The 24,906-nt window shown below is 33.4% G+C and overlaps 36 non-coding genes across 36 annotated transcripts; all 36 read left to right on the forward strand.

Annotated features, from left to right (window-relative positions):
• The first annotated feature begins 201 nt into the window (after window positions 1-201).
• TRNAW-CCA (transfer RNA tryptophan (anticodon CCA)) lies at window positions 202-273 on the forward strand. The gene has a single exon. It is a non-coding gene; the product is annotated as a tRNA-Trp (tRNA).
• Window positions 274-1,481: 1,208 nt separating this feature from the next.
• On the forward strand, window positions 1,482-1,553 carry TRNAW-CCA (transfer RNA tryptophan (anticodon CCA)). The gene has a single exon. It is a non-coding gene; the product is annotated as a tRNA-Trp (tRNA).
• A 564-nt stretch (window positions 1,554-2,117) lies between these two features.
• Window positions 2,118-2,190, forward strand: TRNAW-CCA (transfer RNA tryptophan (anticodon CCA)). The gene has a single exon. It is a non-coding gene; the product is annotated as a tRNA-Trp (tRNA).
• Window positions 2,191-2,764: 574 nt separating this feature from the next.
• On the forward strand, window positions 2,765-2,836 carry TRNAW-CCA (transfer RNA tryptophan (anticodon CCA)). The gene has a single exon. It is a non-coding gene; the product is annotated as a tRNA-Trp (tRNA).
• A 1,208-nt stretch (window positions 2,837-4,044) lies between these two features.
• TRNAW-CCA (transfer RNA tryptophan (anticodon CCA)) lies at window positions 4,045-4,116 on the forward strand. Its single transcript has one exon. It is a non-coding gene; the product is annotated as a tRNA-Trp (tRNA).
• A 565-nt stretch (window positions 4,117-4,681) lies between these two features.
• Window positions 4,682-4,753, forward strand: TRNAW-CCA (transfer RNA tryptophan (anticodon CCA)). Its single transcript has one exon. It is a non-coding gene; the product is annotated as a tRNA-Trp (tRNA).
• A 573-nt stretch (window positions 4,754-5,326) lies between these two features.
• TRNAW-CCA (transfer RNA tryptophan (anticodon CCA)) lies at window positions 5,327-5,398 on the forward strand. The gene has a single exon. It is a non-coding gene; the product is annotated as a tRNA-Trp (tRNA).
• A 1,200-nt stretch (window positions 5,399-6,598) lies between these two features.
• On the forward strand, window positions 6,599-6,670 carry TRNAW-CCA (transfer RNA tryptophan (anticodon CCA)). The gene has a single exon. It is a non-coding gene; the product is annotated as a tRNA-Trp (tRNA).
• Window positions 6,671-7,237: 567 nt separating this feature from the next.
• On the forward strand, window positions 7,238-7,309 carry TRNAW-CCA (transfer RNA tryptophan (anticodon CCA)). Its single transcript has one exon. It is a non-coding gene; the product is annotated as a tRNA-Trp (tRNA).
• A 573-nt stretch (window positions 7,310-7,882) lies between these two features.
• Window positions 7,883-7,954, forward strand: TRNAW-CCA (transfer RNA tryptophan (anticodon CCA)). The gene has a single exon. It is a non-coding gene; the product is annotated as a tRNA-Trp (tRNA).
• Window positions 7,955-8,518: 564 nt separating this feature from the next.
• TRNAW-CCA (transfer RNA tryptophan (anticodon CCA)) lies at window positions 8,519-8,590 on the forward strand. Its single transcript has one exon. It is a non-coding gene; the product is annotated as a tRNA-Trp (tRNA).
• Window positions 8,591-9,164: 574 nt separating this feature from the next.
• Window positions 9,165-9,236, forward strand: TRNAW-CCA (transfer RNA tryptophan (anticodon CCA)). Its single transcript has one exon. It is a non-coding gene; the product is annotated as a tRNA-Trp (tRNA).
• A 573-nt stretch (window positions 9,237-9,809) lies between these two features.
• Window positions 9,810-9,881, forward strand: TRNAW-CCA (transfer RNA tryptophan (anticodon CCA)). The gene has a single exon. It is a non-coding gene; the product is annotated as a tRNA-Trp (tRNA).
• Window positions 9,882-10,447: 566 nt separating this feature from the next.
• On the forward strand, window positions 10,448-10,519 carry TRNAW-CCA (transfer RNA tryptophan (anticodon CCA)). The gene has a single exon. It is a non-coding gene; the product is annotated as a tRNA-Trp (tRNA).
• Window positions 10,520-11,092: 573 nt separating this feature from the next.
• TRNAW-CCA (transfer RNA tryptophan (anticodon CCA)) lies at window positions 11,093-11,164 on the forward strand. Its single transcript has one exon. It is a non-coding gene; the product is annotated as a tRNA-Trp (tRNA).
• A 563-nt stretch (window positions 11,165-11,727) lies between these two features.
• On the forward strand, window positions 11,728-11,799 carry TRNAW-CCA (transfer RNA tryptophan (anticodon CCA)). The gene has a single exon. It is a non-coding gene; the product is annotated as a tRNA-Trp (tRNA).
• A 573-nt stretch (window positions 11,800-12,372) lies between these two features.
• Window positions 12,373-12,444, forward strand: TRNAW-CCA (transfer RNA tryptophan (anticodon CCA)). The gene has a single exon. It is a non-coding gene; the product is annotated as a tRNA-Trp (tRNA).
• A 564-nt stretch (window positions 12,445-13,008) lies between these two features.
• TRNAW-CCA (transfer RNA tryptophan (anticodon CCA)) lies at window positions 13,009-13,080 on the forward strand. Its single transcript has one exon. It is a non-coding gene; the product is annotated as a tRNA-Trp (tRNA).
• A 566-nt stretch (window positions 13,081-13,646) lies between these two features.
• Window positions 13,647-13,718, forward strand: TRNAW-CCA (transfer RNA tryptophan (anticodon CCA)). The gene has a single exon. It is a non-coding gene; the product is annotated as a tRNA-Trp (tRNA).
• A 573-nt stretch (window positions 13,719-14,291) lies between these two features.
• Window positions 14,292-14,363, forward strand: TRNAW-CCA (transfer RNA tryptophan (anticodon CCA)). The gene has a single exon. It is a non-coding gene; the product is annotated as a tRNA-Trp (tRNA).
• Window positions 14,364-14,927: 564 nt separating this feature from the next.
• TRNAW-CCA (transfer RNA tryptophan (anticodon CCA)) lies at window positions 14,928-14,999 on the forward strand. Its single transcript has one exon. It is a non-coding gene; the product is annotated as a tRNA-Trp (tRNA).
• Window positions 15,000-15,573: 574 nt separating this feature from the next.
• TRNAW-CCA (transfer RNA tryptophan (anticodon CCA)) lies at window positions 15,574-15,645 on the forward strand. Its single transcript has one exon. It is a non-coding gene; the product is annotated as a tRNA-Trp (tRNA).
• Window positions 15,646-16,218: 573 nt separating this feature from the next.
• On the forward strand, window positions 16,219-16,290 carry TRNAW-CCA (transfer RNA tryptophan (anticodon CCA)). The gene has a single exon. It is a non-coding gene; the product is annotated as a tRNA-Trp (tRNA).
• Window positions 16,291-16,856: 566 nt separating this feature from the next.
• Window positions 16,857-16,928, forward strand: TRNAW-CCA (transfer RNA tryptophan (anticodon CCA)). The gene has a single exon. It is a non-coding gene; the product is annotated as a tRNA-Trp (tRNA).
• A 573-nt stretch (window positions 16,929-17,501) lies between these two features.
• Window positions 17,502-17,573, forward strand: TRNAW-CCA (transfer RNA tryptophan (anticodon CCA)). The gene has a single exon. It is a non-coding gene; the product is annotated as a tRNA-Trp (tRNA).
• A 563-nt stretch (window positions 17,574-18,136) lies between these two features.
• On the forward strand, window positions 18,137-18,208 carry TRNAW-CCA (transfer RNA tryptophan (anticodon CCA)). Its single transcript has one exon. It is a non-coding gene; the product is annotated as a tRNA-Trp (tRNA).
• Window positions 18,209-18,781: 573 nt separating this feature from the next.
• Window positions 18,782-18,853, forward strand: TRNAW-CCA (transfer RNA tryptophan (anticodon CCA)). The gene has a single exon. It is a non-coding gene; the product is annotated as a tRNA-Trp (tRNA).
• Window positions 18,854-19,417: 564 nt separating this feature from the next.
• On the forward strand, window positions 19,418-19,489 carry TRNAW-CCA (transfer RNA tryptophan (anticodon CCA)). Its single transcript has one exon. It is a non-coding gene; the product is annotated as a tRNA-Trp (tRNA).
• Window positions 19,490-20,062: 573 nt separating this feature from the next.
• TRNAW-CCA (transfer RNA tryptophan (anticodon CCA)) lies at window positions 20,063-20,134 on the forward strand. The gene has a single exon. It is a non-coding gene; the product is annotated as a tRNA-Trp (tRNA).
• A 564-nt stretch (window positions 20,135-20,698) lies between these two features.
• On the forward strand, window positions 20,699-20,770 carry TRNAW-CCA (transfer RNA tryptophan (anticodon CCA)). The gene has a single exon. It is a non-coding gene; the product is annotated as a tRNA-Trp (tRNA).
• Window positions 20,771-21,336: 566 nt separating this feature from the next.
• TRNAW-CCA (transfer RNA tryptophan (anticodon CCA)) lies at window positions 21,337-21,408 on the forward strand. The gene has a single exon. It is a non-coding gene; the product is annotated as a tRNA-Trp (tRNA).
• A 573-nt stretch (window positions 21,409-21,981) lies between these two features.
• Window positions 21,982-22,053, forward strand: TRNAW-CCA (transfer RNA tryptophan (anticodon CCA)). Its single transcript has one exon. It is a non-coding gene; the product is annotated as a tRNA-Trp (tRNA).
• A 563-nt stretch (window positions 22,054-22,616) lies between these two features.
• TRNAW-CCA (transfer RNA tryptophan (anticodon CCA)) lies at window positions 22,617-22,688 on the forward strand. Its single transcript has one exon. It is a non-coding gene; the product is annotated as a tRNA-Trp (tRNA).
• A 573-nt stretch (window positions 22,689-23,261) lies between these two features.
• TRNAW-CCA (transfer RNA tryptophan (anticodon CCA)) lies at window positions 23,262-23,333 on the forward strand. The gene has a single exon. It is a non-coding gene; the product is annotated as a tRNA-Trp (tRNA).
• Window positions 23,334-23,897: 564 nt separating this feature from the next.
• On the forward strand, window positions 23,898-23,969 carry TRNAW-CCA (transfer RNA tryptophan (anticodon CCA)). Its single transcript has one exon. It is a non-coding gene; the product is annotated as a tRNA-Trp (tRNA).
• Window positions 23,970-24,542: 573 nt separating this feature from the next.
• TRNAW-CCA (transfer RNA tryptophan (anticodon CCA)) lies at window positions 24,543-24,614 on the forward strand. Its single transcript has one exon. It is a non-coding gene; the product is annotated as a tRNA-Trp (tRNA).
• Window positions 24,615-24,906: the final 292 nt, after the last annotated feature.

Consider the following 24,906-nt stretch of genomic DNA (forward strand, 5'->3'; position numbering starts at 1 on the left):
ATTTTTCCTTTCAGCTTACTTATTTTGCTAAGAATAATGACTACATTTAAGGAAAAGACAAACAGTCATATTCTTTGGTTATGGAAGCAAAGATGTGGGCTTGTTTGCTTATCAATAACCAAATTCTTGATTCAGTTTTTACAGAAAGTATATTTATCGTCTAAAGCACCGCAATCAGTAAACAAACCATTGCTCATAAATGACCTCGTGGCGCAACGGTAGCGCGTCTGACTCCAGATCAGAAGGTTGCGTGTTCAAATCACGTCGGGGTCAATTACCATTTTGAAGATGAAATTTACCAAATTAAACACCATAAAAGAAACAAATTGCCAAGTCTGTCATCCACCTTCTGTAATGTGATATTTGCTCACAGGGATAACTATATCACCTGCACAGTTTCATAATAAATGCCCATTCTGCTCATTTCTCATAATACTTATACAAAAAATACCCAGTTAATTTGACATCACCATATCTTGACATTGAAGCATACTCTGTACTCTTGGTTTCTTTATGATTAAGTTTTGTTTCATATTGCATCATTTCAATTCCGGTCACTTACAACTTCAAAATTTTACATAAGTGCTAACACCAACAATTACTTTATTTTGTAAGACATTTAGAAGTAATTTGATTTTTTCATCAATTTTTCCTTTCAGCTTACTTATTTTGCTAAGAATAATGACTACATTTAAGGAAAGACAAACAGTCATATTCTTTGGTTATGGAAGCAAAGATGTGGGCTTGTTTGCTTATCAATAACCAAATTCTTGATTCAGTTTTTACAGAAAGTATATTTATCGTCTAAAGCACCGCAATCAGTAAACAAACCATTGCTCAAAAATGACCTTGGGGCGCAACAGTAGCGCGTCTGACTCCAGATCAGAAGGTTGCGTGTTCAAATCACGTCGGGGTCAATTACCATTTTGAAGATGAAATTTACCAAATGAAACACCATAAAAGAAACAAATTGCCAAGTCTGTCATCCACCTTCTGTAATGTGATATTTGCTCACAGGTATAACTATATCACCTGCACAGTTTCATAATAAATGCTCATTTCTCATAATACTTATACAAAAAATACCCAGTTAATTGGACATCACCATATCTTGACATTGAAGCATACTCTGTACTCTTGGTTTCTTTATGATTAAGTTATGTTTCATATTGCATCATTTCAATTCCGGTCACTTACAACTTCAAAATTTTACATAAGTGCTAACACCAACAATTACTTTATTTTGTAAGACATTTAGAAGTAATTTTATTTTTTTGATCAATTTTTCCTTTCAGCTTACTTATTTTGCTAAGAATAATGACTACATTTAAGGAAAGACAAACAGTCATATTCTTTGGTTATGGAAGCAAAGATGTGGGCTTGTTTGCTTATCAATAACCAAATTCTTGATTCAGTTTTTACAGAAAGTATATTTATCGTCTAAAGCACCGCAATCAGTAAACAAACCATTGCTCAAAAATGACCTCGTGGCGCAACGGTAGCGCGTCTGACTCCAGATCAGAAGGTTGCGTGTTCAAATCACGTCGGGGTCAATTACCATTTTGAAGATGAAATTTACCAAATGAAACACCATAAAAGAAACAAATTGCCAAGTCTGTCATCCACCTTCTGTAATGTGATATTTGCTCACAGGTATAACTATATCACCTGCACAGTTTCATAATAAATGCTCATTTCTCATAATACTTATACAAAAAATACCCAGTTAATTGGATATCACCATATCTTGACATTGAAGCATACTCTGTACTCTTGGTTTCTTTATGATTAAGTTTTGTTTCATATTGCATCATTTCAATTCCGGTCACTTACAACTTCAAAATTTTACATAAGTGCTAACACCAACAATTACTTTATTTTGTAAGACATTTAGAAGTAATTTGATTTTTTTGATCAATTTTTCCTTTCAGCTTACTTATTTTGCTAAGAATAATGACTACATTTAAGGAAAGACAAACAGTCATATTCTTTGGTTATGGAAGCAAAGATGTGGGCTTGTTTGCTTATCAATAACCAAATTCTTGATTCAGTTTTTACAGAAAGTATATTTATCGTCTAAAGCACCGCAATCAGTAAACAAACCATCGCTCATAAATGACCTCGTGGCGCAACGGTAGCGCGTCTGACTCCAGATCAAGAAGGTTGTGTGTTCAAATCACTTCGGGGTCATTTACCATTTTGAAGATGAAATTTACCAAATGAAACACCATAAAAGAAACAAATTGCCAAGTCTGTCATCCACCTTCTGTAATGTGATATTTGCTCACAGGGATAACTATATCACCTGCACAGTTTCATAATAAATGCCCATTCTGCTCATTTCTCATAATACTTCTACAAAAAATACCCTGTTAATTGGACATCACCATATCTTGACATTGAAGCATACTCTGTACTCTTGGTTTCTTTATGATTAAGTTTTGTTTCATATTGCATCATTTCAATTCCGGTCACTTACAACTTCAAAATTTTACATAAGTGCTAACACCAACAATTACTTTATTTTGTAAGACATTTAGAAGTAATTTGATTTTTTTGATCAATTTTTCCTTTCAGCTTACTTATTTTGCTAAGAATAATGACTACATTTAAGGAAAAGACAAACAGTCATATTCTTTGGTTATGGAAGCAAAGATGTGGGCTTGTTTGCTTATCAATAACCAAATTCTTGATTCAGTTTTTACAGAAAGTATATTTATCGTCTAAAGCACCGCAATCAGTAAACAAACCACTGCTCATAAATGACCTCGTGGCGCAACGGTAGCGCGTCTGACTCCAGATCAGAAGGTTGCGTGTTCAAATCACGTCGGGGTCAATTACCATTTTGAAGATGAAATTTACCAAATTAAACACCATAAAAGAAACAAATTGCCAAGTCTGTCATCCACCTTCTGTAATGTGATATTTGCTCACAGGGATAACTATATCACCTGCACAGTTTCATAATAAATGCCCATTCTGCTCATTTCTCATAATACTTATACAAAAAATACCCAGTTAATTTGACATCACCATATCTTGACATTGAAGCATACTCTGTACTCTTGGTTTCTTTATGATTAAGTTTTGTTTCATATTGCATCATTTCAATTCCGGTCACTTACAACTTCAAAATTTTACATAAGTGCTAACACCAACAATTACTTTATTTTGTAAGACATTTAGAAGTAATTTGATTTTTTCATCAATTTTTCCTTTCAGCTTACTTATTTTGCTAAGAATAATGACTACATTTAAGGAAAGACAAACAGTCATATTCTTTGGTTATGGAAGCAAAGATGTGGGCTTGTTTGCTTATCAATAACCAAATTCTTGATTCAGTTTTTACAGAAAGTATATTTATCGTCTAAAGCACCGCAATCAGTAAACAAACCATTGCTCAAAAATGACCTTGGGGCGCAACAGTAGCGCGTCTGACTCCAGATCAGAAGGTTGCGTGTTCAAATCACGTCGGGGTCAATTACCATTTTGAAGATGAAATTTACCAAATGAAACACCATAAAAGAAACAAATTGCCAAGTCTGTCATCCACCTTCTGTAATGTGATATTTGCTCACAGGTATAACTATATCACCTGCACAGTTTCATAATAAATGCTCATTTCTCATAATACTTATACAAAAAATACCCAGTTAATTGGACATCACCATATCTTGACATTGAAGCATACTCTGTACTCTTGGTGTCTTTATGATTAAGTTATGTTTCATATTGCATCATTTCAATTCCGGTCACTTACAACTTCAAAATTTTACATAAGTGCTAACACCAACAATTACTTTATTTTGTAAGACATTTAGAAGTAATTTGATTTTTTTGATCAATTTTTCCTTTCAGCTTACTTATTTTGCTAAGAATAATGACTACATTTAAGGAAAGACAAACAGTCATATTCTTTGGTTATGGAAGCAAAGATGTGGGCTTGTTTGCTTATCAATAACCAAATTCTTGATTCAGTTTTTACAGAAAGTATATTTATCGTCTAAAGCACCGCAATCAGTAAACAAATCATTGCTCATAAATGACCTCGTGGCGCAACGGTAGCGCGTCTGACTCCAGATCAGAAGGTTGCGTGTTCAAATCACGTCGGGGTCAATTACCTTTTTGAAGATGAAATTTACCAAATGAAACACCATAAAAGAAACAAATTGCCAAGTCTGTCATCCACCTTCTGTAATGTGATATTTGCTCACAGGGATAACTATATCACCTGCACAGTTTCATAATAAATGCTCATTTCTCATAATACTTATACAAAAAATACCCAGTTAATTTGACATCACCATATCTTGACATTGAAGCATACTCTGTACTCTTGGTTTCTTTATGATTAAGTTTTGTTTCATATTGCATCATTTCAATTCCGGTCACTTACAACTTCAAAATTTTACATAAGTGCTAACACCAACAATTACTTTATTTTGTAAGACATTTAGAAGTAATTTGATTTTTTTGATCAATTTTTCCTTTCAGCTTACTTATTTTGCTAAGAATAATGACTACATTTAAGGAAAAGACAAACAGTCATATTCTTTGGTTATGGAAGCAAAGATGTGGGCTTGTTTGCTTATCAATAACCAAATTCTTGATTCAGTTTTTACAGAAAGTATATTTATCGTCTAAAGCACCGCAATCAGTAAACAAACTATTGCTCATAAATGACCTCGTGGCGCAACGGTAGCGCGTCTGACTCCAGATCAGAAGGTTGCGTGTTCAAATCACGTCGGGGTCAATTACCATTTTGAAGATGAAATTTACCAAATGAAACACCATAAAAGAAACAAATTGCCAAGTCTGTCATCCACCTTCTGTAATGTGATATTTGCTCACAGGTATTACTATATCGCCTGCACAGTTTCATAATAAATGCCCATTCTGCTCATTTCTCATAATACTTATACAAAAAATACCCAGTTAATTGGACATCACCATATCTTGACATTGAAGCATACTCTGTACTCTTGGTTTCTTTATGATTAAGTTTTGTTTCATATTGCATCATTTCAATTCCGGTCACTTACAACTTCAAAATTTTACATAAGTGCTAACACCAACAATTACTTTATTTTGTAAGACATTTAGAAGTAATTTGATTTTTTTGATCAATTTTTACTTTCAGCTTACTTATTTTGCTAAGAATAATGACTACATTTAAGGAAAGACAAACAGTCATATTCTTTGGTTATGGAAGCAAAGATGTGGGCTTGTTTGCTTATCAATAACCAAATTCTTGATTCAGTTTTTACAGAAAGTATATTTATCGTCTAAAGCACCGCAATCAGTAAACAAACCATTGCTCAAAAATGACCTCGTGGCGCAACGGTAGCGCGTCTGACTCCAGATCAGAAGGTTGCGTGTTCAAATCACGTCGGGGTCAATTACCATTTTGAAGATGAAATTTACCAAATGAAACACCATAAAAGAAACAAATTGCCAAGTCTGTCATCCACCTTCTGTAATGTGATATTTGCTCACAGGTATAACTATATCACCTGCACAGTTTCATAATAAATGCTCATTTCTCATAATACTTATACAAAAAATACCCAGTTAATTGGACATCACCATATCTTGACATTGAAGCATACTCTGTACTCTTGGTTTCTTTATGATAAAGTTTTGTTTCATATTGCATCATTTCAATTCCGGTCACTTACAACTTCAAAATTTTACATAAGTGCTAACACCAACAATTACTTTATTTTGTAAGACATTTAGAAGTAATTTGATTTTTTTGATCAATTTTTCCTTTCAGCTTACTTATTTTGCTAGGAATAATGACTACATTTAAGGAAAGACAAACAGTCATATTCTTTGGTTATGGAAGCAAAGATGTGGGCTTGTTTGCTTATCAATAACCAAATTCTTGATTCAGTTTTTACAGAAAGTATATTTATCGTCTAAAGCACCGCAATCAGTAAACAAACCATTGCTCATAAATGACCTTGGGCGCAACAGTAGCGCGTCTGACTCCAGATCAGAAGGTTGCGTGTTCAAATCACGTCGGGGTCAATTACCATTTTGAAGATGAAATTTACCAAATGAAACACCATAAAAGAAACAAATTGCCAAGTCTGTCATCCACCTTCTGTAATGTGATATTTGCTCACAGGGATAACTATATCACCTGCACAGTTTCATAATAAATGTTCATTTCTCATACTACTTATACAAAAAATACCCAGTTAATTTGACATCACCATATCTTGACATTGAAGCATACTCTGTACTCTTGGTTTCTTTATGATTAAGTTTTGTTTCATATTGCATCATTTCAATTCCGGTAACTTACATCTTCAAAATTTTACATAAGTGTTAACACCAACAATTACTTTATTTTGTAAGACATTTAGAAGTAATTTGATTTTTTTGATCAATTTTTCCTTTCAGCTTACTTATTTTGCTAAGAATAATGACTACATTTAAGGAAAAGACAAACAGTCATATTCTTTGGTTATGGAAGCAAAGATGTGGGCTTGTTTGCTTATCAATAACCAAATTCTTGATTCAGTTTTTACAGAAAGTATATTTATCGTCTAAAGCACCGCAATCAGTAAACAAACCATTGCTCAAAAATGACCTTGTGGCGCAACGGTAGCGCGTCTGACTCCAGATCAGAAGGTTGCGTGTTCAAATCACGTCGGGGTCAATTACCATTTTGAAGATGAAATTTACCAAATGAAACACCATAAAAGAAACAAATTGCCAAGTCTGTCATCCACCTTCTGTAATGTGATATTTGCTCACAGGTATAACTATATCACCTGCACAGTTTCATAATAAATGCTCATTTCTCATAATACTTATACAAAAAATACCTAGTTAATTGGACATCACCATATCTTGACATTGAAGCATACTCTGTACTCTTGGTGTCTTTATGATTAAGTTTTGTTTCATATTGCATCATTTCAATTCCGGTAACTTACATCTTCAAAATTTTACATAAGTGTTAACACCAACATTTACTTTATTTTGTAAGACATTTAGAAGTAATTTGATTTTTTTTGATCAATTTTTCCTTTCAGCTTACTTATTTTGCTAAGAATAATGACTTTACATTTAAGGAAAGACAAACAGTCATATTCTTTGGTTATGGAAGCAAAGATGTGGGCTTGTTTGCTTATCAATAACCAAATTCTTGATTCAGTTTTTACAGAAAGTATATTTATCGTCTAAAGCACCGCAATCAGTAAACAAACCATTGCTCAAAAATGACCTCGTGGCGCAACGGTAGCGCGTCTGACTCCAGATCAGAAGGTTGCGTGTTCAAATCACGTCGGGGTCAATTACCATTTTGAAGATGAAATTTACCAAATGAAACACCATAAAAGAAACAAATTGCCAAGTCTGTCATCCACCTTCTGTAATGTGATATTTGCTCACAGGTATAACTATATCACCTGCACAGTTTCATAATAAATGCCCATTCTGCTCATTTCTCATAATACTTATACAAAAAATACCCAGTTAATTGGACATCACCATATCTTGACATTGAAGCATACTCTGTACTCTTGGTTTCTTTATGATTAAGTTTTGTTTCATATTGCATCATTTCAATTCCGGTCACTTACAACTTCAAAATTTTACATAAGTGCTACCACCAACAATTACTTTATTTTGTAAGACATTTAGAAGTAATTTGATTTTTTTGATCAATTTTTCCTTTCAGCTTACTTATTTTGCTAAGAATAATGACTACATTTAAGGAAAGACAAACAGTCATATTCTTTGGTTATGGAAGCAAAGATGTGGGCTTGTTTGCTTATCAATAACCAAATTCTTGATTCAGTTTTTACAGAAAGTATATTTATCGTCTAAAGCACCGCAATCAGTAAACAAACCATTGCTCAAAAATGACCTCGTGGCGCAACGGTAGCGCGTCTGACTCCAGATCAGGAGGTTGCGTGTTCAAATCACGTCGGGGTCAATTACCATTTTGAAGATGAAATTTACCAAATGAAACACCATAAAAGAAACAAATTGCAAAGTCTGTCATCCACCTTCTGTAATGTGATATTTGCTCACAGGTATAACTATATCACCTGCACAGTTTCATAATAAATGCACATTTCTCATAATACTTATTCAAAAAATACCCAGTTAATTGGACATCACCATATCTTGACATTGAAGCATACTCTGTACTCTTGGTTTCTTTATGATTAAGTTTTGTTTCATATTGCATCATTTCAATTCCGGTCACTTACAACTTCAAAATTTTACATAAGTGCTAACACCAACAATTACTTTATTTTGTAAGACATTTAGAAGTAATTTGATTTTTTTGATCAATTTTTCCTTTCAGCTTACTTATTTTGCTAAGAATAATGACTACATTTAAGGAAAGACAAACAGTCATATTCTTTGGTTATGGAAGCAAAGATGTGGGCTTGTTTGCTTATCAATAACCAAATTCTTGATTCAGTTTTTACAGAAAGTATATTTATCGTCTAAAGCACCGCAATCAGTAAACAAACCATTGCTCATAAATGACCTCGTGGCACAACGGTAGCGCGTCTGACTCCAGATCAGAAGGTTGCGTGTTCAAATCACGTCGGGGTCAATTACCATTTTGAAGATGAAATTTACCAAATGAAACACCATAAAAGAAACAAATTGCCAAGTCTGTCATCCACCTTCTGTAATGTGATATTTGCTCACAGGGATAACTATATCACCTGCACAGTTTCATAATAAATGCCCATTCTGCTCATTTCTCATAATACTTATACAAAAAATACCCAGTTAATTGGACATCACCATATCTTGACATTGAAGCATACTCTGTACTCTTGGTTTCTTTATGATTAAGTTTTGTTTCATATTGCATCATTTCAATTCCGGTCACTTACAACTTCAAAATTTTACATAAGTGCTAACACCAACAATTACTTTATTTTGTAAGACATTTAGAAGTAATTTGATTTTTGTGATCAATTTTTCCTTTCAGCTTACTTATTTTGCTAAGAATAATGACTACATTTAAGGAAAAGACAAACAGTCATATTCTTTGGTTATGGAAGCAAAGATGTGGGCTTGTTTGCTTATCAATAACCAAATTCTTGATTCAGTTTTTACAGAAAGTATATTTATCGTCTAAAGCACCGCAATCAGTAAACAAACTATTGCTCATAAATGACCTCGTGGTGCAACGGTAGCGCGTCTGACTCCAGATCAGAAGGTTGCATGTTCAAATCACGTCGGGGTCAATTACCATTTTGAAGATGAAATTTACCAAATGAAACACCATAAAAGAAACAAATTGCCAAGTCTGTCATCCACCTTCTGTAATGTGATATTTGCTCACAGGTATAACTATATCACCTGCACAGTTTCATAATAAATGCCCATTCTGCTCATTTCTCATAATACTTATACAAAAAATACCCAGTTAATTGGACATCACCATATCTTGACATTGAAGCATTCTCTGTACTCTTGGTTTCTTTATGATTAAGTTTTGTTTCATATTGCATCATTTCAATTCCGGTCACTTACAACTTCAAAATTTTACATAAGTGCTAACACCAACAATTACTTTATTTTGTAAGACATTTAGAAGTAATTTGATTTTTTTGATCAATTTTTCCTTTCAGCTTACTTATTTTGCTAAGAATAATGACTACATTTAAGGAAAGACAAACAGTCATATTCTTTGGTTATGGAAGCAAAGATGTGGGCTTGTTTGCTTATCAATAACCAAATTCTTGATTCAGTTTTTACAGAAAGTATATTTATCGTCTAAAGCACCGCAATCAGTAAACAAACCATTGCTCAAAAATGACCTCGTGGCGCAACGGTAGCGCGTCTGACTCCAGATCAGAAGGTTGCGTGTTCAAATCACGTCGGGGTCAATTACCATTTTGAAGATGAAATTTACCAAATGAAACACCATAAAAGAAACAAATTGCCAAGTCTGTCATCCACCTTCTGTAATGTGATATTTGCTCACAGGTATAACTATATCACCTGCACAGTTTCATAATAAATGCTCATTTCTCATAATACTTATACAAAAAATACCCAGTTAATTTGACATCACCATATCTTGACATTGAAGCATACTCTGTACTCTTGGTGTCTTTATGATTAAGTTTTGTTTCATATTGCATCATTTCAATTCCGGTAACTTACATCTTCAAAATTTTACATAAGTGCTAACACCAACAATTACTTTATTTTGTAAGACATTTAGAAGTAATTTGATTTTTTTGATAAATTTTTCCTTTCAGCTTACTTATTTTGCTAAGAATAATGACTTTACATTTAAGGAAAGACAAACAGTCATATTCTTTGGTTATGGAAGCAAAGATGTGGGCTTGTTTGCTTATCAATAACCAAATTCTTGATTCAGTTTTTACAGAAAGTATATTTATCGTCTAAAGCACCGCAATCAGTAAACAAACTATTGCTCATAAATGACCTCGTGGCGCAACGGTAGCGCGTCTGACTCCAGATCAGAAGGTTGCGTGTTCAAATCACGTCGGGGTCAATTACCATTTTGAAGATGAAATTTACCAAATGAAACACCATAAAAGAAACAAATTGCCAAGTCTGTCATCCACCTTCTGTAATGTGATATTTGCTCACAGGTATAACTATATCACCTGCACAGTTTCATAATAAATGCCCATTCTGCTCATTTCTCATAATACTTATACAAAAAATACCCAGTTAATTGGACATCACCATATCTTGACATTGAAGCATACTCTGTACTCTTGGTTTCTTTATGATTAAGTTTTGTTTCATATTGCATCATTTCAATTCCGGTCACTTACAACTTCAAAATTTTACATAAGTGCTACCACCAACAATTACTTTATTTTGTAAGACATTTAGAAGTAATTTGATTTTTTTGATCAATTTTTCCTTTCAGCTTACTTATTTTGCTAAGAATAATGACTACATTTAAGGAAAGACAAACAGTCATATTCTTTGGTTATGGAAGCAAAGATGTGGGCTTGTTTGCTTATCAATAACCAAATTCTTGATTCAGTTTTTACAGAAAGTATATTTATCGTCTAAAGCACCGCAATCAGTAAACAAACCATTGCTCAAAAATGACCTCGTGGCGCAACGGTAGCGCGTCTGACTCCAGATCAGGAGGTTGCGTGTTCAAATCACGTCGGGGTCAATTACCATTTTGAAGATGAAATTTACCAAATGAAACACCATAAAAGAAACAAATTGCCAAGTCTGTCATCCACCTTCTGTAATGTGATATTTGCTCACAGGTATAACTATATCACCTGCACAGTTTCATAATAAATGCACATTTCTCAATACTTATTCAAAAAATACCCAGTTAATTGGACATCACCATATCTTGACATTGAAGCATACTCTGTACTCTTGGTTTCTTTATGATTAAGTTTTGTTTCATATTGCATCATTTCAATTCCGGTCACTTACAACTTCAAAATTTTACATAAGTGCTAACACCAACAATTACTTTATTTTGTAAGACATTTAGAAGTAATTTGATTTTTGTGATCAATTTTTCCTTTCAGCTTACTTATTTTGCTAAGAATAATGACTACATTTAAGGAAAAGACAAACAGTCATATTCTTTGGTTATGGAAGCAAAGACGTGGGCTTGTTTGCTTATCAATAACCAAATTCTTGATTCAGTTTTTACAGAAAGTATATTTATCGTCTAAAGCACCGCAATCAGTAAACAAACTATTGCTCATAAATGACCTCGTGGTGCAACGGTAGCGCGTCTGACTCCAGATCAGAAGGTTGCGTGTTCAAATCACGTCGGGGTCAATTACCATTTTGAAGATGAAATTTACCAAATGAAACACCATAAAAGAAACAAATTGCCAAGTCTGTCATCCACCTTCTGTAATGTGATATTTGCTCACAGGTATAACTATATCACCTGCACAGTTTCATAATAAATGCCCATTCTGCTCATTTCTCATAATACTTATACAAAAAATACCCAGTTAATTGGACATCACCATATCTTGACATTGAAGCATTCTCTGTACTCTTGGTTTCTTTATGATTAAGTTTTGTTTCATATTGCATCATTTCAATTCCGGTCACTTACAACTTCAAAATTTTACATAAGTGCTAACACCAACAATTACTTTATTTTGTAAGACATTTAGAAGTAATTTGATTTTTTTGATCAATTTTTCCTTTCAGCTTACTTATTTTGCTAAGAATAATGACTACATTTAAGGAAAGACAAACAGTCATATTCTTTGGTTATGGAAGCAAAGATGTGGGCTTGTTTGCTTATCAATAACCAAATTCTTGATTCAGTTTTTACAGAAAGTATATTTATCGTCTAAAGCACCGCAATTAGTAAACAAACCATTGCTCAAAAATGACCTCGTGGCGCAACGGTAGCGCGTCTGACTCCAGATCAGAAGGTTGCGTGTTCAAATCACGTCGGGGTCAATTACCATTTTGAAGATGAAATTTACCAAATGAAACACCATAAAAGAAACAAATTGCCAAGTCTGTCATCCACCTTCTGTAATGTGATATTTGCTCACAGGTATAACTATATCACCTGCACAGTTTCATAATAAATGCTCATTTCTCATAATACTTATACAAAAAATACCCAGTTAATTGGACATCACCATATCTTGACATTGAAGCATACTCTGTACTCTTGGTTTCTTTATGATTAAGTTTTGTTTCATTTTGCATCATTTCAATTCCGGTCACTTACAACTTCAAAATTTTACATAAGTGCTAACACCAACAATTACTTTATTTTGTAAGACATTTAGAAGTAATTTTATTTTTTTGATCAATTTTTCCTTTCAGCTTACTTATTTTGCTAAGAATAATGACTACATTTAAGGAAAGACAAACAGTCATATTCTTTGGTTATGGAAGCAAAGATGTGGGCTTGTTTGCTTATCAATAACCAAATTCTTGATTCAGTTTTTACAGAAAGTATATTTATCGTCTAAAGCACCGCAATCAGTAAACAAACCATTGCTCATAAATGACCTCGTGGCGCAACGGTAGCGCGTCTGACTCCAGATCAGAAGGTTGCGTGTTCAAATCACTTCGGGGTCAATTACCATTTTGAAGATGAAATTTACCAAATGAAACACCATAAAAGAAACAAATTGCCAAGTCTGTCATCCACCTTCTGTAATGTGATATTTGCTCACAGGTATAACTATATCACCTGCACAGTTTCATAATAAATGCTCATTTCTCATAATACTTATACAAAAAATACCTAGTTAATTGGACATCACCATATCTTGACATTGAAGCATACTCTGTACTCTTGGTGTCTTTATGATTAAGTTTTGTTTCATATTGCATCATTTCAATTCCGGTAACTTACATCTTCAAAATTTTACATAAGTGTTAACACCAACATTTACTTTATTTTGTAAGACATTTAGAAGTAATTTGATTTTTTTGATCAATTTTTCCTTTCAGCTTACTTATTTTGCTAAGAATAATGACTTTACATTTAAGGAAAGACAAACAGTCATATTCTTTGGTTATGGAAGCAAAGATGTGGGCTTGTTTGCTTATCAATAACCAAATTCTTGATTCAGTTTTTACAGAAAGTATATTTATCGTCTAAAGCACCGCAATCAGTAAACAAACCATTGCTCAAAAATGACCTCGTGGCGCAACGGTAGCGCGTCTGACTCCAGATCAGAAGGTTGCGTGTTCAAATCACGTCGGGGTCAATTACCATTTTGAAGATGAAATTTACCAAATGAAACACCATAAAAGAAACAAATTGCCAAGTCTGTCATCCACCTTCTGTAATGTGATATTTGCTCACAGGTATAACTATATCACCTGCACAGTTTCATAATAAATGCCCATTCTGCTCATTTCTCATAATACTTATACAAAAAATACCCAGTTAATTGGACATCACCATATCTTGACATTGAAGCATACTCTGTACTCTTGGTTTCTTTATGATTAAGTTTTGTTTCATATTGCATCATTTCAATTCCGGTCACTTACAACTTCAAAATTTTACATAAGTGCTACCACCAACAATTACTTTATTTTGTAAGACATTTAGAAGTAATTTGATTTTTTTGATCAATTTTTCCTTTCAGCTTACTTATTTTGCTAAGAATAATGACTACATTTAAGGAAAGACAAACAGTCATATTCTTTGGTTATGGAAGCAAAGATGTGGGCTTGTTTGCTTATCAATAACCAAATTCTTGATTCAGTTTTTACAGAAAGTATATTTATCGTCTAAAGCACCGCAATCAGTAAACAAACCATTGCTCAAAAATGACCTCGTGGCGCAACGGTAGCGCGTCTGACTCCAGATCAGGAGGTTGCGTGTTCAAATCACGTCGGGGTCAATTACCATTTTGAAGATGAAATTTACCAAATGAAACACCATAAAAGAAACAAATTGCCAAGTCTGTCATCCACCTTCTGTAATGTGATATTTGCTCACAGGTATAACTATATCACCTGCACAGTTTCATAATAAATGCACATTTCTCATAATACTTATTCAAAAAATACCCAGTTAATTGGACATCACCATATCTTGACATTGAAGCATACTCTGTACTCTTGGTTTCTTTATGATTAAGTTTTGTTTCATATTGCATCATTTCAATTCCGGTCACTTACAACTTCAAAATTTTACATAAGTGCTAACACCAACAATTACTTTATTTTGTAAGACATTTAGAAGTAATTTGATTTTTTTGATCAATTTTTCCTTTCAGCTTACTTATTTTGCTAAGAATAATGACTACATTTAAGGAAAGACAAACAGTCATATTCTTTGGTTATGGAAGCAAAGATGTGGGCTTGTTTGCTTATCAATAACCAAATTCTTGATTCAGTTTTTACAGAAAGTATATTTATCGTCTAAAGCACCGCAATCAGTAAACAAACCATTGCTCATAAATGACCTCGTGGCACAACGGTAGCGCGTCTGACTCCAGATCAGAAGGTTGCGTGTTCAAATCACGTCGGGGTCAATTACCATTTTGAAGATGAAATTTACCAAATGAAACACCATAAAAGAAACAAATTGCCAAGTCTGTCATCCACCTTCTGTAATGTGATATTTGCTCACAGGGATAACTATATCACCTGCACAGTTTCATAATAAATGCCCATTCTGCTCATTTCTCATAATACTTATACAAAAAATACCCAGTTAATTGGACATCACCATATCTTGACATTGAAGCATACTCTGTACTCTTGGTTTCTTTATGATTAAGTTTTGTTTCATATTGCATCATTTCAATTCCGGTCACTTACAACTTCAAAATTTTACATAAGTGCTAACACCAACAATTACTTTATTTTGTAAGACATTTAGAAGTAATTTGATTTTTGTGATCAATTTTTCCTTTCAGCTTACTTATTTTGCTAAGAATAATGACTACATTTAAGGAAAAGACAAACAGTCATATTCTTTGGTTATGGAAGCAAAGATGTGGGCTTGTTTGCTTATCAATAACCAAATTCTTGATTCAGTTTTTACAGAAAGTATATTTATCGTCTAAAGCACCGCAATCAGTAAACAAACTATTGCTCATAAATGACCTCGTGGTGCAACGGTAGCGCGTCTGACTCCAGATCAGAAGGTTGCGTGTTCAAATCACGTCGGGGTCAATTACCATTTTGAAGATGAAATTTACCAAATGAAACACCATAAAAGAAACAAATTGCCAAGTCTGTCATCCACCTTCTGTAATGTGATATTTGCTCACAGGTATAACTATATCACCTGCACAGTTTCATAATAAATGCCCATTCTGCTCATTTCTCATAATACTTATACAAAAAATACCCAGTTAATTGGACATCACCATATCTTGACATTGAAGCATTCTCTGTACTCTTGGTTTCTTTATGATTAAGTTTTGTTTCATATTGCATCATTTCAATTCCGGTCACTTACAACTTCAAAATTTTACATAAGTGCTAACACCAACAATTACTTTATTTTGTAAGACATTTAGAAGTAATTTGATTTTTTTGATCAATTTTTCCTTTCAGCTTACTTATTTTGCTAAGAATAATGACTACATTTAAGGAAAGACAAACAGTCATATTCTTTGGTTATGGAAGCAAAGATGTGGGCTTGTTTGCTTATCAATAACCAAATTCTTGATTCAGTTTTTACAGAAAGTATATTTATCGTCTAAAGCACCGCAATCAGTAAACAAACCATTGCTCAAAAATGACCTCGTGGCGCAACGGTAGCGCGTCTGACTCCAGATCAGAAGGTTGCGTGTTCAAATCACGTCGGGGTCAATTACCATTTTGAAGATGAAATTTACCAAATGAAACACCATAAAAGAAACAAATTGCCAAGTCTGTCATCCACCTTCTGTAATGTGATATTTGCTCACAGGTATAACTATATCACCTGCACAGTTTCATAATAAATGCTCATTTCTCATAATACTTATACAAAAAATACCCAGTTAATTTGACATCACCATATCTTGACATTGAAGCATACTCTGTACTCTTGGTGTCTTTATGATTAAGTTTTGTTTCATATTGCATCATTTCAATTCCGGTAACTTACATCTTCAAAATTTTACATAAGTGCTAACACCAACAATTACTTTATTTTGTAAGACATTTAGAAGTAATTTGATTTTTTTGATAAATTTTTCCTTTCAGCTTACTTATTTTGCTAAGAATAATGACTTTACATTTAAGGAAAGACAAACAGTCATATTCTTTGGTTATGGAAGCAAAGATGTGGGCTTGTTTGCTTATCAATAACCAAATTCTTGATTCAGTTTTTACAGAAAGTATATTTATCGTCTAAAGCACCGCAATCAGTAAACAAACTATTGCTCATAAATGACCTCGTGGCGCAACGGTAGCGCGTCTGACTCCAGATCAGAAGGTTGCGTGTTCAAATCACGTCGGGGTCAATTACCATTTTGAAGATGAAATTTACCAAATGAAACACCATAAAAGAAACAAATTGCCAAGTCTGTCATCCACCTTCTGTAATGTGATATTTGCTCACAGGTATAACTATATCACCTGCACAGTTTCATAATAAATGCCCATTCTGCTCATTTCTCATAATACTTATACAAAAAATACCCAGTTAATTGGACATCACCATATCTTGACATTGAAGCATACTCTGTACTCTTGGTTTCTTTATGATTAAGTTTTGTTTCATATTGCATCATTTCAATTCCGGTCACTTACAACTTCAAAATTTTACATAAGTGCTACCACCAACAATTACTTTATTTTGTAAGACATTTAGAAGTAATTTGATTTTTTTGATCAATTTTTCCTTTCAGCTTACTTATTTTGCTAAGAATAATGACTACATTTAAGGAAAGACAAACAGTCATATTCTTTGGTTATGGAAGCAAAGATGTGGGCTTGTTTGCTTATCAATAACCAAATTCTTGATTCAGTTTTTACAGAAAGTATATTTATCGTCTAAAGCACCGCAATCAGTAAACAAACCATTGCTCAAAAATGACCTCGTGGCGCAACGGTAGCGCGTCTGACTCCAGATCAGGAGGTTGCGTGTTCAAATCACGTCGGGGTCAATTACCATTTTGAAGATGAAATTTACCAAATGAAACACCATAAAAGAAACAAATTGCCAAGTCTGTCATCCACCTTCTGTAATGTGATATTTGCTCACAGGTATAACTATATCACCTGCACAGTTTCATAATAAATGCACATTTCTCAATACTTATTCAAAAAATACCCAGTTAATTGGACATCACCATATCTTGACATTGAAGCATACTCTGTACTCTTGGTTTCTTTATGATTAAGTTTTGTTTCATATTGCATCATTTCAATTCCGGTCACTTACAACTTCAAAATTTTACATAAGTGCTAACACCAACAATTACTTTATTTTGTAAGACATTTAGAAGTAATTTGATTTTTGTGATCAATTTTTCCTTTCAGCTTACTTATTTTGCTAAGAATAATGACTACATTTAAGGAAAAGACAAACAGTCATATTCTTTGGTTATGGAAGCAAAGACGTGGGCTTGTTTGCTTATCAATAACCAAATTCTTGATTCAGTTTTTACAGAAAGTATATTTATCGTCTAAAGCACCGCAATCAGTAAACAAACTATTGCTCATAAATGACCTCGTGGTGCAACGGTAGCGCGTCTGACTCCAGATCAGAAGGTTGCGTGTTCAAATCACGTCGGGGTCAATTACCATTTTGAAGATGAAATTTACCAAATGAAACACCATAAAAGAAACAAATTGCCAAGTCTGTCATCCACCTTCTGTAATGTGATATTTGCTCACAGGTATAACTATATCACCTGCACAGTTTCATAATAAATGCCCATTCTGCTCATTTCTCATAATACTTATACAAAAAATACCCAGTTAATTGGACATCACCATATCTTGACATTGAAGCATTCTCTGTACTCTTGGTTTCTTTATGATTAAGTTTTGTTTCATATTGCATCATTTCAATTCCGGTCACTTACAACTTCAAAATTTTACATAAGTGCTAACACCAACAATTACTTTATTTTGTAAGACATTTAGAAGTAATTTGATTTTTTTGATCAATTTTTCCTTTCAGCTTACTTATTTTGCTAAGAATAATGACTACATTTAAGGAAAGACAAACAGTCATATTCTTTGGTTATGGAAGCAAAGATGTGGGCTTGTTTGCTTATCAATAACCAAATTCTTGATTCAGTTTTTACAGAAAGTATATTTATCGTCTAAAGCACCGCAATTAGTAAACAAACCATTGCTCAAAAATGACCTCGTGGCGCAACGGTAGCGCGTCTGACTCCAGATCAGAAGGTTGCGTGTTCAAATCACGTCGGGGTCAATTACCATTTTGAAGATGAAATTTACCAAATGAAACACCATAAAAGAAACAAATTGCCAAGTCTGTCATCCACCTTCTGTAATGTGATATTTGCTCACAGGTATAACTATATCACCTGCACAGTTTCATAATAAATGCTCATTTCTCATAATACTTATACAAAAAATACCCAGTTAATTGGACATCACCATATCTTGACATTGAAGCATACTCTGTACTCTTGGTTTCTTTATGATTAAGTTTTGTTTCATTTTGCATCATTTCAATTCCGGTCACTTACAACTTCAAAATTTTACATAAGTGCTAACACCAACAATTACTTTATTTTGTAAGACATTTAGAAGTAATTTTATTTTTTTGATCAATTTTTCCTTTCAGCTTACTTATTTTGCTAAGAATAATGACTACATTTAAGGAAAGACAAACAGTCATATTCTTTGGTTATGGAAGCAAAGATGTGGGCTTGTTTGCTTATCAATAACCAAATTCTTGATTCAGTTTTTACAGAAAGTATATTTATCGTCTAAAGCACCGCAATCAGTAAACAAACCATTGCTCATAAATGACCTCGTGGCGCAACGGTAGCGCGTCTGACTCCAGATCAGAAGGTTGCGTGTTCAAATCACTTCGGGGTCAATTACCATTTTGAAGATGAAATTTACCAAATGAAACACCATAAAAGAAACAAATTGCCAAGTCTGTCATCCACCTTCTGTAATGTGATATTTGCTCACAGGGATAACTATATCACCTGCACAGTTTCATAATAAATGCCCATTCTGCTCATTTCTCATAATACTTATACAAATAATACCCTGTTAATTGGACATCACCATATCTTGACATTGAAGCATACTCTGTACTCTTGGTTTCTTTATGATTAAGTTTTGTTTCATATTGCATCATTTCAATTCCGGTCACTTACAACTTCAAAATTTTACATAAGTGCTAACACCAACAATTACTTTATTTTGTAAGACATTTAGAAGTAATTTAATTTTTTTGATCAATTTTTCCTTTCAGCTTACTTATTTTGCTAAGAATAATGACTACATTTAAGGAAAGACAAACAGTCATATTCTTTGGTTATGGAAGCAAAGATGTGGGCTTGTTTGCTTATCAATAACCAAATTCTTGATTCAGTTTTTACAGAAAGTATATTTATCGTCTAAAGCACCGCAATCAGTAAACAAACCATTGCTCATAATTGACCTCGTAGCGCAACGGTAGCGCGTCTGACTCCAGATCAGAAGGTTGCGTGTTCAAATCACGTCGGGGTCAATTACCATTTTGAAGATGAAATTTACCAAATGAAACACCATAAAAGAAACAAATTGCCAAGTCTGTCATCCACCTTCTGTAATGTGATATTTGCTCACAGGGATAACTATATCACCTGCACAGTTTCATAATAAATGTTCATTTCTCATACTACTTATACAAAAAATACCCAGTTAATTTGACATCACCATATCTTGACATTGAAGCATTCTCTGTACTCTTGGTTTCTTTATGATTAAGTTTTGTTTCATATTGCATCATTTCAATTCCGGTCACTTACAACTTCAAAATTTTACATAAGTGCTAACACCAACAATTACTTTATTTTGTAAGACATTTAGAAGTAATTTGATTTTTTTGATCAATTTTTCCTTTCAGCTTACTTATTTTGCTAAGAATAATGACTACATTTAAGGAAAGACAAACAGTCATATTCTTTGGTTATGGAAGCAAAGATGTGGGCTTGTTTGCTTATCAATAACCAAATTCTTGATTCAGTTTTTACAGAAAGTATATTTATCGTCTAAAGCACCGCAATCAGTAAACAAACCATTGCTCAAAAATGACCTCGTGGCGCAACGGTAGCGCGTCTGACTCCAGATCAGAAGGTTGCGTGTTCAAATCACGTCGGGGTCAATTACCATTTTGAAGATGAAATTTACCAAATGAAACACCATAAAAGAAACAAATTGCCAAGTCTGTCATCCACCTTCTGTAATGTGATATTTGCTCACAGGTATAACTATATCACCTGCACAGTTTCATAATAAATGCTCATTTCTCATAATACTTATACAAAAAATACCCAGTTAATTTGACATCACCATATCTTGACATTGAAGCATACTCTGTACTCTTGGTGTCTTTATGATTAAGTTTTGTTTCATATTGCATCATTTCAATTCCGGTAACTTACATCTTCAAAATTTTACATAAGTGCTAACACCAACAATTACTTTATTTTGTAAGACATTTAGAAGTAATTTGATTTTTTTGATAAATTTTTCCTTTCAGCTTACTTATTTTGCTAAGAATAATGACTTTACATTTAAGGAAAGACAAACAGTCATATTCTTTGGTTATGGAAGCAAAGATGTGGGCTTGTTTGCTTATCAATAACCAAATTCTTGATTCAGTTTTTACAGAAAGTATATTTATCGTCTAAAGCACCGCAATCAGTAAACAAACTATTGCTCATAAATGACCTCGTGGCGCAACGGTAGCGCGTCTGACTCCAGATCAGAAGGTTGCGTGTTCAAATCACGTCGGGGTCAATTACCATTTTGAAGATGAAATTTACCAAATGAAACACCATAAAAGAAACAAATTGCCAAGTCTGTCATCCACCTTCTGTAATGTGATATTTGCTCACAGGTATAACTATATCACCTGCACAGTTTCATAATAAATGCCCATTCTGCTCATTTCTCATAATACTTATACAAAAAATACCCAGTTAATTGGACATCACCATATCTTGACATTGAAGCATACTCTGTACTCTTGGTTTCTTTATGATTAAGTTTTGTTTCATATTGCATCATTTCAATTCCGGTCACTTACAACTTCAAAATTTTACATAAGTGCTACCACCAACAATTACTTTATTTTGTAAGACATTTAGAAGTAATTTGATTTTTTTGATCAATTTTTCCTTTCAGCTTACTTATTTTGCTAAGAATAATGACTACATTTAAGGAAAGACAAACAGTCATATTCTTTGGTTATGGAAGCAAAGATGTGGGCTTGTTTGCTTATCAATAACCAAATTCTTGATTCAGTTTTTACAGAAAGTATATTTATCGTCTAAAGCACCGCAATCAGTAAACAAACCATTGCTCAAAAATGACCTCGTGGCGCAACGGTAGCGCGTCTGACTCCAGATCAGGAGGTTGCGTGTTCAAATCACGTCGGGGTCAATTACCATTTTGAAGATGAAATTTACCAAATGAAACACCATAAAAGAAACAAATTGCCAAGTCTGTCATCCACCTTCTGTAATGTGATATTTGCTCACAGGTATAACTATATCACCTGCACAGTTTCATAATAAATGCACATTTCTCAATACTTATTCAAAAAATACCCAGTTAATTGGACATCACCATATCTTGACATTGAAGCATACTCTGTACTCTTGGTTTCTTTATGATTAAGTTTTGTTTCATATTGCATCATTTCAATTCCGGTCACTTACAACTTCAAAATTTTACATAAGTGCTAACACCAACAATTACTTTATTTTGTAAGACATTTAGAAGTAATTTGATTTTTGTGATCAATTTTTCCTTTCAGCTTACTTATTTTGCTAAGAATAATGACTACATTTAAGGAAAAGACAAACAGTCATATTCTTTGGTTATGGAAGCAAAGACGTGGGCTTGTTTGCTTATCAATAACCAAATTCTTGATTCAGTTTTTACAGAAAGTATATTTATCGTCTAAAGCACCGCAATCAGTAAACAAACTATTGCTCATAAATGACCTCGTGGTGCAACGGTAGCGCGTCTGACTCCAGATCAGAAGGTTGCGTGTTCAAATCACGTCGGGGTCAATTACCATTTTGAAGATGAAATTTACCAAATGAAACACCATAAAAGAAACAAATTGCCAAGTCTGTCATCTACCTTCTGTAATGTGATATTTGCTCACAGGTATAACTATATCACCTGCACAGTTTCATAATAAATGCCCATTCTGCTCATTTCTCATAATACTTATACAAAAAATACCCAGTTAATTGGACATCACCATATCTTGACATTGAAGCATTCTCTGTACTCTTGGTTTCTTTATGATTAAGTTTTGTTTCATATTGCATCATTTCAATTCCGGTCACTTACAACTTCAAAATTTTACATAAGTGCTAACACCAACAATTACTTTATTTTGTAAGACATTTAGAAGTAATTTGATTTTTTTGATCAATTTTTCCTTTCAGCTTACTTATTTTGCTAAGAATAATGACTACATTTAAGGAAAGACAAACAGTCATATTCTTTGGTTATGGAAGCAAAGATGTGGGCTTGTTTGCTTATCAATAACCAAATTCTTGATTCAGTTTTTACAGAAAGTATATTTATCGTCTAAAGCACCGCAATTAGTAAACAAACCATTGCTCAAAAATGACCTCGTGGCGCAACGGTAGCGCGTCTGACTCCAGATCAGAAGGTTGCGTGTTCAAATCACGTCGGGGTCAATTACCATTTTGAAGATGAAATTTACCAAATGAAACACCATAAAAGAAACAAATTGCCAAGTCTGTCATCCACCTTCTGTAATGTGATATTTGCTCACAGGTATAACTATATCACCTGCACAGTTTCATAATAAATGCTCATTTCTCATAATACTTATACAAAAAATACCCAGTTAATTGGACATCACCATATCTTGACATTGAAGCATACTCTGTACTCTTGGTTTCTTTATGATTAAGTTTTGTTTCATTTTGCATCATTTCAATTCCGGTCACTTACAACTTCAAAATTTTACATAAGTGCTAACACCAACAATTACTTTATTTTGTAAGACATTTAGAAGTAATTTTATTTTTTTGATCAATTTTTCCTTTCAGCTTACTTATTTTGCTAAGAATAATGACTACATTTAAGGAAAGACAAACAGTCATATTCTTTGGTTATGGAAGCAAAGATGTGGGCTTGTTTGCTTATCAATAACCAAATTCTTGATTCAGTTTTTACAGAAAGTATATTTATCGTCTAAAGCACCGCAATCAGTAAACAAACCATTGCTCATAAATGACCTCGTGGCGCAACGGTAGCGCGTCTGACTCCAGATCAGAAGGTTGCGTGTTCAAATCACTTCGGGGTCAATTACCATTTTGAAGATGAAATTTACCAAATGAAACACCATAAAAGAAACAAATTGCCAAGTCTGTCATCCACCTTCTGTAATGTGATATTTGCTCACAGGGATAACTATATCACCTGCACAGTTTCATAATAAATGCCCATTCTGCTCATTTCTCATAATACTTATACAAATAATACCCTGTTAATTGGACATCACCATATCTTGACATTGAAGCATACTCTGTACTCTTGGTTTCTTTATGATTAAGTTTTGTTTCATATTGCATCATTTCAATTCCGGTCACTTACAACTTCAAAATTTTACATAAGTGCTAACACCAACAATTACTTTATTTTGTAAGACATTTAGAAGTAATTTAATTTTTTTGATCAATTTTTCCTTTCAGCTTACTTATTTTGCTAAGAATAATGACTACATTTAAGGAAAGACAAACAGTCATATTCTTTGGTTATGGAAGCAAAGATGTGGGCTTGTTTGCTTATCAATAACCAAATTCTTGATTCAGTTTTTACAGAAAGTATATTTATCGTCTAAAGCACCGCAATCAGTAAACAAACCATTGCTCATAATTGACCTCGTAGCGCAACGGTAGCGCGTCTGACTCCAGATCAGAAGGTTGCGTGTTCAAATCACGTCGGGGTCAATTACCATTTTGAAGATGAAATTTACCAAATGAAACACCATAAAAGAAACAAATTGCCAAGTCTGTCATCCACCTTCTGTAATGTGATATTTGCTCACAGGGATAACTATATCACCTGCACAGTTTCATAATAAATGTTCATTTCTCATACTACTTATACAAAAAATACCCAGTTAATTTGACATCACCATATCTTGACATTGAAGCATTCTCTGTACTCTTGGTTTCTTTATGATTAAGTTTTGTTTCATATTGCATCATTTCAATTCCGGTCACTTACAATTTCAAAATT

Source organism: Pseudophryne corroboree, chromosome 6 (genome assembly GCF_028390025.1).
Source record: "Pseudophryne corroboree isolate aPseCor3 chromosome 6, aPseCor3.hap2, whole genome shotgun sequence".
Lineage (NCBI taxonomy): Eukaryota > Metazoa > Chordata > Amphibia > Anura > Myobatrachidae > Pseudophryne > Pseudophryne corroboree.